This window comes from Xenopus tropicalis, chromosome 8 (assembly GCF_000004195.4).
Source record: "Xenopus tropicalis strain Nigerian chromosome 8, UCB_Xtro_10.0, whole genome shotgun sequence".
NCBI lineage: Eukaryota > Metazoa > Chordata > Amphibia > Anura > Pipidae > Xenopus > Xenopus tropicalis.
This window is the reverse complement of record NC_030684.2, coordinates 77,212,213-77,223,750: the sequence shown is the minus strand read 5'-3', so window position 1 is coordinate 77,223,750 and position 11,538 is coordinate 77,212,213.

The following is an 11,538-nucleotide window of genomic DNA, read 5'->3' as shown; positions in this document are numbered from 1 at the left end:
ACTATCCACTTATAGGGGCTGTATTTGGTAGTAAATGTTGTTTTTAGTCAAGCAAAACTTGTCATGAATTCAAAAATAAATACCTGGTTTGGGGGCACTGAGAGCAACATCCAAGGGGTTGGGGAGCAACATGTTGCTCACGAGCCACTGGTTGGGGATCACTGGTGTATAGTGTGCTTAAGGGGCCAATAATCACAGTCTCACACTGTATACAGTATGTTTTGTTTTAGTGCCCAGTGCTTGGGGGTCACCATGTGCTATGAAACCTTTTGGGCCAAGAAAGACAGGTGAAAAGGCATGGTTACATCATCAGTCACATGAAGAGAGCAAGAGGTAGGGACTATTTGCCCACCCAGCCCTGGAACCCTGCTCCAGCTGGCAACACCTTCTGTAGGGGGTCCTGTCAAAATGGTCCCAATTGGACCCCGTAGTTTATAAGACCAGCCCTGAGGGAGGACGCACCTCATACACAAAAATACTCTTGAGTGCCAGTGCGAGGTGCTTAGAATTAAAATGAGCTTTTGTGATGACAAAACAAAGTTATATAGATGAAAACCATAACTGTAAATTGGCCTATGTGGAACATTACATACTGGGAAATGAATACTTTGCAAATGAGTAAGGGATCTGCTTGTGCATTGCGCCCTGTGTGTGTGCTTAACTCAACATTTCAGTGCAATTGAGGGTGGTGTAAATAAATAACCACGTACCACCCACTTCATGCTCATTTGTCGGGGGTACATTAGTGTGGAATTTACTAACTGCCATGAAGTGTTGAGACTAAACTGTCACAATATGTTGCCAGTGGTGCAGTTCATTGGAATTCTGAATGAATGGCCAGATGGCTTAGGGCAGTGATGCCCAACCAGTGGCTCATAAGCAACATGTTGCTCACCAACCCCTTTGATGTTGTTCCCAGTGGCCTCAAAGCAGGTACTCTTTTTTTAATTTCTGACTTGGAGGCAAGTTTTAGAGACATAAAGGCCATGTATACTGCCAAACATACCTATAGTCTGCAATTCCACATTGGGTTACCATTTAACCAATCACAGCCTTTATTTGTCACCCCCTGAATAAATGGTTTCATGCTTGCGTTGCTCCCCAACTTTTTTATATTTAAATGTTGCTCACGAGTATAAAAGGTTGGGGACCCCTGATTTAAGGGGATTGTAATATGTGGTTTTAGCTGTATGCTCAAAACTGCTCTGGGAATGAAACTATACTGTACAAGAATACAACAGTAGGAGGACAGAACAAAACTGTCCAAAAAACTGTATAGATGACAAAGCAATCATGAATCTGTGTACTAAACTATAAATACTTAACTGATATATCTGGCTTGCTTACAAATTGTAGAAAACTTTGTGATTACAATATGATATATAGGCAGTTGGTTATGGTACTCAAACACATCATTATAACACAATGCAAATAGAATAGGAAGTACCCAGTATAAAAGGTGGAATCCAATGCTGAACAATACATATAGACAACTCAGCAGTTACTATAACATTGTTAAATAGCAATGAATATGAGTAACACAGGATATATTAATATATGTGAATAAGCACACTCCCTCTGTGGCAATCTCTCCCCATTTTCACCCCAGTTTCCCATTTTCTCCCTTTTCACTATCTCTCCTTCTGATGCTAGTTGTCCATTTTTTTAAAACCCTTTTTACATATGCCATTCTCTTCACGTTTAAAGCATTCCCATGTACTGTTTTGACCCCCCCTTTTATACCAGTTGTTAGCCTCTTTCCCAGGGGTGCCCCAAGCCGACCTGCGCCCTAGGCAACCCGGTCGGCCACCTCGCCCCTGCACCTTACCTCCCCCGTCCCGTGTGCTTCAGCACACATGCGCAGCTACGTCAAGCGGGGAGTGGGGCAGCAGGGTCATTGCCACCACCGCGTAATGACAACTGGTGGGGGCAATGACAAGGGAGCGCGGACTAGAGGTTCCTGCCTGGCGTCCCCCAATTGTTGCGCCCTAGGCAGGTGCCTCTTCTGCCTACCCCTAGTTTTGGCCCTGCTCTTTCCTTATGCCCCTGAAACGCACCTCCTAATGTGCTGTTTTGCCTCTCCTACCTTGTACCCATTCTAGGGATGCACTGGATCCAGGATTCAGTCAAGGATTCAGCAAAGATTCAGCCTGTGTTGGCAGTGATGCCTGTCTGATTTAGACAAATCCATGTACCTCTTTAACCCTTTTGTGGCCTTATTTGCATATGCAGATTTGGTTTGGTATTCAGCCAAACCTTTCATGAAGGATTTGGGGTTCGGCTAAATCCCAAAATAGTGGATTCAGTGCATCCCTAACCCAGTCTATGTCCTTTTACCCCATCTCTCATGCTTATCTACTTTCCTTTAACCCATCTCCCAGTCCCATGCATTAACTACTCCACCCTTTTACCAAAATCCTTATGTACAGCTATGTCCCTATACCTCTCTCATTCTTCTAATCTCTGTACCCTTTCCATAATGCTAATCTCTCACCCTTATAAAGGGTTCAAAACATTATACTTATGTCTACTATGTTAGTAATTGACTGTTTCTTAGTAACTTTTCAGTTGGTTTTCCTTTTTTGTTATTCTTTTTTCCTTTGATTTGCCATTTATTCTGTCTTTTTCCAGAATGTGGGACCCTAGCAACCAGAAAGCAATTGACATTCAAAACTGGGGAGTCACAAAAAATAAATAAATAAATAATTCAAAAACCAAAAAACATTAAAAAGACTAAATGCAAAGTGTCAATACTATTTTTACCATGTTCTAATTAAATTATTATTTAAAGATGATCCACCCCTTTAAAGGTCAAGGAAAGGAAAATTCATTGGTGGATGCCAATATTTTAAGCACCCACACTAAATAAAATAGATAAGATTCTCTACCCCCTAAATCCCTACTTTGTGCTTCTATAAAAAGATCCCAAAGCCAGTGCAGTCTTTTTTTCAATAAGGAGCCTGGGGTTCTTTTATGGAAGCATCCAGCAGGTCTGGACTGAGATTCAAAATAGAAACTGTTATTACGAGTACACAGAGGCCCAAACAGCCCCTCACTAGACCAATAAATAGTGACTGTCTATGACATCTTACAGCAGCCCCTCTGGCACTTGCCAGAATCTACAATACAGGTTGCCATGTTGATTATATCTTTCCAATTTTTGGAAATGCAAGTAACTTGTCTGGCTTGGCCTATAATAGAATTCTTTGATGACTGTTTCTCTGAAAAACTTTACATGAAACTTCTCCACTAATTGCATAAATGAGTCTAAAGCTATTCTTGTTCCTGAAAATACATTCAATCATTGTGGGAACTGTGTTTTTATGAGATGATAATTCCACTCCATTTTCTGTTAATCTAAGAGAGATCTAACATTTCTCTGGTTAGTGGATTTTGTCTACCATTCATGTTTTTATATATATAGTCAGAGCAATAATTAACCATTGTTGCCTTTCCTCAACCCTAATGATTTGTTTTTAAATCCACATGTGTGGCTCTACCTAAGCTGATCAGAAAACCCTGCACTACACAGAGGAGCCCCAAGAAGTGCGAAACCGGTCTTTAGTTGGGAATCTGATCAGCTATTATCCTGGCTTCTGCTTTAAAAACCCAGTGGGTGAGCTTTAGCCTATAGGATAAACACATGTAAATGTGTTTTTTGGAGTCCTTTGGAATTCATTTCCAGAATTCCTTTTGTTTATTGATATACAGGTATAGAACGGACCTATTGGGTCCCCAAAGGTTTCATTGTTTGTGAATTGTCAAGAGCACCTTGTAATAAAACTGGGACACCCTGTTTATTGCAAAACACTCAGGTATTGAGGCTCTCATTTTGTTTTTTGAATATTACTGGCATGTGGTAAGGGCAGAACCAATACACGAACCCTTGTTTTTTTTCTTATTAATATAGAAAGTTTCACAGCTTTTTGTGCATATTCAGAAAGAAACTTCTTTGTTTATGAGCATGTTAGCTATGTATCTGTTTGCACTCACCTGGATGGGCCTTGGCAAATGACCTGATGCTTCTGGGTGTAGCTAAATACACCTATACATGCATTAATTGATATAAACAGGCAGTTAAACTACATCAGAGAGTTGAACAGACTAACAAGGAAATGAAAAATAGTGCAACTGACAATAACGTTGCTTTTTTTTTTTTTTACTCAAACCTTACAAGAATGTAAATTAGTGGACAAAGGCCTTAGAACCTCCAGAAGTGTTATTTTATTTTGTTACATCAATCAAGAGATCTAAATGTGTATATTATGATGGGCGTCTGATTGATGTTTCTGTCAGACTATAAGCTCTACTCACATTCACATGCAAACTTTATAGTCATTGCCTCTGAAAGGAGATTACTTCTTTGGAGGGATTATTCTACCCCTGTGGTGCTTGAAAAAATACATGTGGTTTCTATCGGGCTTTTGATACATTTTAGCTATTACCTATTACTAAGTATTTTGAAAATTACCTAAAATGCCTTTATGAACATTGTTAAGTGGCTAGTCCTAGAACTTTAGCTACCCCAGATAGTGTTTGCTACTTTGTTATAATAACAGAGCTAAATGTTATTTTCTCTCTGTCCTTCCCTGGTCACTTTTGTCACTTTTGTGTCACTACATACACACTGAAAAGCCAATTTGGTAATCCCTCCAGCAAAACATGTAGGATTATAGTACATAAGTACACGTATATTGTATTTCTCCCCCAGGTATCAGTAGGGGCCTTTGTTGACTTTCCTACAAATAAAGTATTTTATTGAAATGGGCTTCTTCATGTTTTCTCTCAGAATAACTAGGAAACCAGCAGTAACGCTGTAGTCCAAGATCAGCTTACCCGATGCTGAGAATCTTAAAACATTATGTATGTGTGTATGAGGAAGGTGTACATTTTGTTTTTACCCCTAAAGGTGATTTGCATAATGAGATCACACCAGAGTCATGCAGTGAACAGGAAGTGCCCACAAGCAATGATGATAACCATTCAGCAAATTAATAACAAAGGCGTGTTTCTTTCCTCCTGGCCTGTATACTTTCACTAACAATGGAATAGATGCAATGTGCTAATGGGTTTTATTTATTTAAAGTGATACTGACTCTAAAAAAACACTCTTCAATATATTAATGTACGTTAAAAGTTACCTGTAGATCATGTTCGTTTTTTGCTGATAGGTCTGCTTTTGTAAGTTATTGTCATGTGAAGTTCCTAAACCTGACTACTACTGAAATTCTACTACAGGTATAGGACCCGTTATCCAGAATACTCGGGACCAAGGGTATTCCGGATAAGGGGTCTTTCCGTAATTTGGATCTCCATACCTTAAGTCTACTAAAAAATCAGTAAAACATTAATTAAACCCAATAGGATTATTTTGCATTCAATAAGGATTAATCATATCTTAGTTGGGATCGATTACAAGGTACTGTTTTATTTCTACAGAGAAAAAGGAAATCAGTTTTAAAGTACTGAATTATTTGATTAATATGGAGTCTATGGGAGATAGGCTTTCCATAATTCAGTGCTTTCTGGATAATGGGTTTCCGGATAAGGGATCCCATACCTGTAAATATATTTTTTTTCAATGAGTTCAACTAATTAATCCTGTAAATAACAATTTATATAAACCTAGGAAATAACTTAAAACAACTTCCCGATAAATTCATTATTTTATTTTAGGAAATATGATGAGTAAGTGTAATGATTTTCTCCCCAGCAGAACACCTCCTGGATTGTGACAAATATACTGCTGCTGAAGAAGACAATTATTTGTGAGCTAAGACTCCCTCTTTTAGGCCTTCCTCTTGTAAAAAAATTTCTTTTAATTCTCATCGAACTAATGGTAGTCCCATGGTTATGGTTGCTGTATCTTAGGCCTAAAATGTACTAATAGTTATGATTTATTTATAGGTAATGCTTCCTACGCCCAAAGTACCATATATTGACACTGCTGGTGTTAGTAAAAAATATATCCAAGTCCATATCCTCCAACTATAAGTATGAAAGAAATGGAACTTCATAACATAAAAGGTATATATATTTATTGGGAATTAGGTCCAATTAATGACCTAATGGCCAGGAGTGTACTGTACTTATGGCATTGACATGTTTATGGCTTATGCTTTCTACTTCCAAAATATATGAATGTCTGTGACATTAATGGATTGTATATCCTCCTAGGCCCAAAGTGTTCAGTCCAGTTTCCATGGGAAAGCCATTCTTATGTCCTAGTTGCTGACCCTTTTGTAGTAACTTTCCAAAAGGTAAAACTGAGGGCTCAGAAACTGATAAAACCAACATTTAATACTATTCAGTATGACACATGAGCCCAACTTGTGTGGGGCCAGTGGAAAAATAACGATGGATAAGGAAGCAAAGCAGGGGAAATCCAAAAGGCTAATTCTTGCACAATAACATAGTTTATAGTAGGACCAATATACCTGCCATGATATCACTTAGGCTTAAACCCTGGTGGCATTGAGACTGCTAGTCTTATTACAGTTTTTCACTTTTATAAAACCAGTTTTGCCTGGTTGCTATACAAGTACCAGGATAGTCACTGATAAATTGCTCTCAAGATATTGAGCAAACCAGGCTGTAAGGGTGCAGTTTAAAATGCAATAGAAGTTTTTTGCTCTAGAGAGATCATACTAACTGTGAAATATGATATTGGATGCAAGAGCTATTAGGTAATTCAAAGCAGCAATCCAACCAGTTTTGGGCACACATATTGCTCATCTAGAAACCTGTCTGGCAAGTTGTATATAAAAGACGCACCCTAAACAGTGACGCATTCTGCTGTGAACTCTTTAGCTTCTGGAGGAAAGCTACATGTGTAATGGGAACTTAGCCATATAAAAGGTGCTGTGGGGAATCAGCTAATGATTTGCATCTGTTTACCTGAGATTTATAAAAGTAACTTTCACTTTATATATGGAAAAAATGGTTCTAAGACAGACAGATAGATGGTTGATAGATAGATCTATGAGTGGCAGTTTGTTTACCAAATACCACTCCCATTTTACAAAATTTGTCAGGTTAATAAAGGTTTAAACACATTTCTGGGGGGTTTCGGGTCTTGTTTTATGTGTTGTTATAGGTTTGCTAAAAAAGGTAAAATTGCCCTTTAAGCTTCAATTCTCAGTTCCCCCAAGAGACCTGTTTAGCTTATCAGTTACAATTGTATCTAGGTGCAGGTATGGCTTGTTAAAATTTCTGGGCTCTCTGCCAAAAGCTACATATTTAATTAAGTTTGAGAAACATTGTATCTTTTTTAGCATTCAGTGCAGGAGTTCAAAGGGAAATGAGGGACTTTTCAGTAAGAATCTGGGAAGGCAGGCTGAGCTGTTTAGATCGAGACTGTCCCACGAAAATCAGCACAGTTGGGAGGTATGAATAGGAATGTTCACACTTTCATATTTTTTTTACTTCTCTCTGGATCAATCAAATATGAAAGGAAATGCCAGAGCCAATTTTGAATCTCAGTCCAGATCTTGTTAGTAGCTCTGCATTGCACAAGACTTCTATTTTAAATCTGCCTTCATGCCACAACCTCCTGCCAAAGCAGTCCTGCAGCAGGATAATTTCCAGCGGCACACATTTTTTCTCTGCTGGCATATCAGTGCCATGTTAGTGTGCACACAAGGGGTGAACAAAAACTCATCAGGCTTTTTTCTGCTGGTTTATGATGAACTGTGTACCACTAGCCTTACAATACCACGCCAGGGGGCATGAGTTAGCAGTCACTGGGCATGCAGTGATTGTATTGGGACAAGGTGTAGTGGTTATACAATAAAGAGACAAGGTAAAGAAGCAAGAAAATCCTTTTTATTTATTTTATTTGAATAGAATAAACAATTAAAAATGAATTGTTCCATTTATATAAATATATGTTCCCATCTCGCTATAAAATATGCCAATTTGTTGCAATACTTACATAGCGACTTTATTATATACATTGCCATACATAGAAATAACTACAGGGTATTTGCTTATGCAGGCTGACAGTGGAGCAAATCTTTGCCTGGTATAGATATCCACTCTTTTAAAATTTCAATCACATGCAATAGAAGAGTGTGTATATTTAAGCCCCTGTCCTGTACATGTGCTGCAGTTTCCCTTGCAGGAGCAACTTGCACCATTTGTGTGCACAAGTTTGGGCCTGATAACAGTGGATTAAATTATGCTGGAATTCTGAGAAGGAATGTTTTATTGTAAATAAAAAAAACCTGTGACATTTTTTGTTCTTTGCACTGCTTTAGAAAATATGTCAATTATAAAAAAAAAAGGAGGAGCACTATAAAAATCTACTCTACATCAAACAAGTAGTTATTTATAGAAAAGTTAAAATGTACTCAGTCTTTTAGACTATTTATTTTTATAATAAATTATGTTTTTTTTAACAAATGTAGTTTGGAGCAGATTTTAATAGTGCCTATTCTTTTTTCATAATTGTTGTGTCTATGGTGTCTGTCCTTCAAATTTCTGAAGGCTCACCTCTTCCCCCAGCTGGAAGCTTAGGGCCGTGCATCTACTACTTTGGGAAGCCTGTTACTCAACTATGGTAATGCTTATATTATTATCATGTGTTATTTATATAGTGCAGACATTTGCAAAGTGTTGTATAGCCCTATCACATTCACACAAAGTAGTTTAGGGTTTATCAGGACTCATTTGACCTGGCTGTTTATTATTATTATCATCATGTATTAATAATGCCAACATATCCCACAGTGCTGTACAATAATTGGATGTATACATTAAACGTACAAGACAACAAACAAAGACAACCAATAAAAGAGGTAGAAAGGGCACTGCCCAATAGATATTAAAAGTATGTTTTTGGAGTGAACCCACTGAGCCACCATGCTTGGGTGCATACACAGGCCAGTAAGCAGCGTTTCTATTTCGATTTTGTTTATGGGGTCCTTCGCCGTTTTTATTTTTTGCCAAATCACATACTAGCACCTGCTTTTAGGCCACTGGGAGCAACATCAAAAGATATGGTGAGCATCTTGCTTACAAGTCACTGGTTGGAGATTACTGGTTTATGGCATCCTATAGCAGCCCCTCTGACATTTGCCAGAACCTACAGATTTCCAATCTGAGCATGATATAAATAAATATATATATTACAAAAAAACATGAATATCCTGTAAATTAAGTCCTTATAAAAGGTGCTTAGTGATGTCATCAATTGGAATATAAATATCTGATGCTTGAATGTGATAATCCCAACAAATGACCTTATGTATCTAGTTTGTTTCAAAATTTTCCATTCCAGACTAGAATGAGAAGCACTCGATGCAGGGACAAAGGAATTAAAAAAGGAACCAATATAGTATAGTATTTAAAATAAAAGATTATAACTTACCCTGTGGAACACACATGCACACACTTCAGATAAATATATAAATCCCAACAGATAACCTTCTGTCTAATTAAAACATCTGCTCATAAAACGATTACTGTCAGCATCTTAACACTGAGCTTCAATAAATTAAAGGCATGGTCCTGATTGCATTAACCCTGTAGTGGTTTATTTTCATGGAAATATAAGATCTGTGTGCAACTTAGTGTTGGGGATAAAATTACATATTCTTTTAAAAAGAGTATAATACCATTACAATTGACCCATACAACGGGGTCAATTTAATAGCGTTTAGTGGTAACCCTGTGAATGGAAGACATGCATAAAAAAAAATACAGAATTATTAATCTCATAAAATCATTCCCTCCCTAAAATCATGGTGTAACATAAAGTGTCCCATGTAAAGATTTAAAAGCACAATGTGGGAAAATGGCAACTAAGTGGAAATTAGTTAAAGGAAAACATGTTTTTTTTTTTCAAAATGCATCCGCTGGTAGAGCTTCTCCAGCAGAATCCTGCATTGCAATCTGTTTTTCAAAAATGGGGCTGCTATAGGATGCCATAAACCAGTAATCTCCAACCAGTGGCTTATAAGCAAGATGCTCATCATATTTATGATGTTGCTCCCAGTAGCCTAAAAGCAGGTGCTAGTATGTGATTTGGCAAAAAATAAAAACAGCGTAGGACCCCATAAACGAAATAGAAACACTGCTTACTGGCCTGTCTATGTACCTAACAAGCATGGTGGCTCATTTTCACAAGATTTTATGGAATGAACACAAAAAGTGGATCATCTGTTTTCCCCTGCCTGTGTTTTGTATATTTATGCAGGAAGAGTAAAGTCGACTCACTGTAACACGCTCCTTCCCTCAGCTCCATTGACAGGCACCATGTCAGTGTGGAGTTACATGGAGTGGATATCAGCACAGAAATGCAAAAGTATGCATTTTCATACTTATATCGGTTCCACACTGGCTGACGCCATGCCTGTCAATGCAGCTAAAGTAAGGAGTGCATTACAGCGTTCAAAAATACCAGCCATTTTGGTTCTTGTATGGGTGTGGCATAGGCATAAGGCATATAATCAGATGCCCTTTATATGCAATTTGCATGCAGGAGCCTTGTACATACTGCCTGCTCAATGTAACATGCATGGCATTTCTGCATGCTTTGCTTGTCACAGTAATAAGGGCAATAGTGGAAGAGAACTACAAAATATGGCATGGAAAAATTTGGTACGCATCAAAAAAAACTGGCACACATGTAAAAAAATAATGCGCATCAAAAGAATGACATGTGCTACAATTTTTTTTGATGAACAACATTTCCGACGTTTCGCAAATTTTTCGCTGTTTTGCTAATCTTTTCCAAGATTTTTTGCCGTAACGGGACAGATTTGCTCACCACTAATTAGGACCTTTTTGATGCACAAAAATTGCATGTTTTTGTGCCTTTACTTGCACCTGCTGTTAGCTAATGAGACACACAAGCTTAAATATAGCTTTGTTTGACAAAAGGCAGAGTTTTCTTTATTATTGTATAAATATACAAGCAACTTAAAGTGTTGTGTCACTTTGTGCCACATGATGGTGCTAGATAACTTTATTGGTTGGTTTTATAGCATACAGTTATCTAACTGTCTGTGTGGTTAGACAAAGAATGGAGGGGCTGTGGGGACCAAACTGATGTGCAAGGGGCCCATTCATTAAAGCACAATTGACCACGAATGAGAAAAATTTGTATTTTTTCTAATTGTTAGAATTTTTCGTATTGACCACGATAATATTGTTAACATAGTACGACCTTTTAGTGGTTTTCGTTAAATTCCACGAAAAAGTTGTATTTTTCGCAAAGACTACGACCATTTCAGAATTCATTCGGTATCGTAACTTTCTTTTGGCCAGGTAGGAGCTGCCGAGTGCTTTTGAGTCCAAAATCATGCACTGAAGTTTCAAAGGCAGAAGGGTTTTTGCACTGTTTACAATCGTTCGGATGCGAAAATTTTGTGACTTGTAGATTTTCATATTCAGAGCATCCTCCGATTTGTTATTTTTAGGGCTTTATCCTACAATTTCAGCCTGAATGTTAGTTTTAGATCATTGCATTTAAATGTAGGATCGACATCCATTCGTCTGAAGAACACTAAAATCTGAATGTGTGTGGCAACCTTT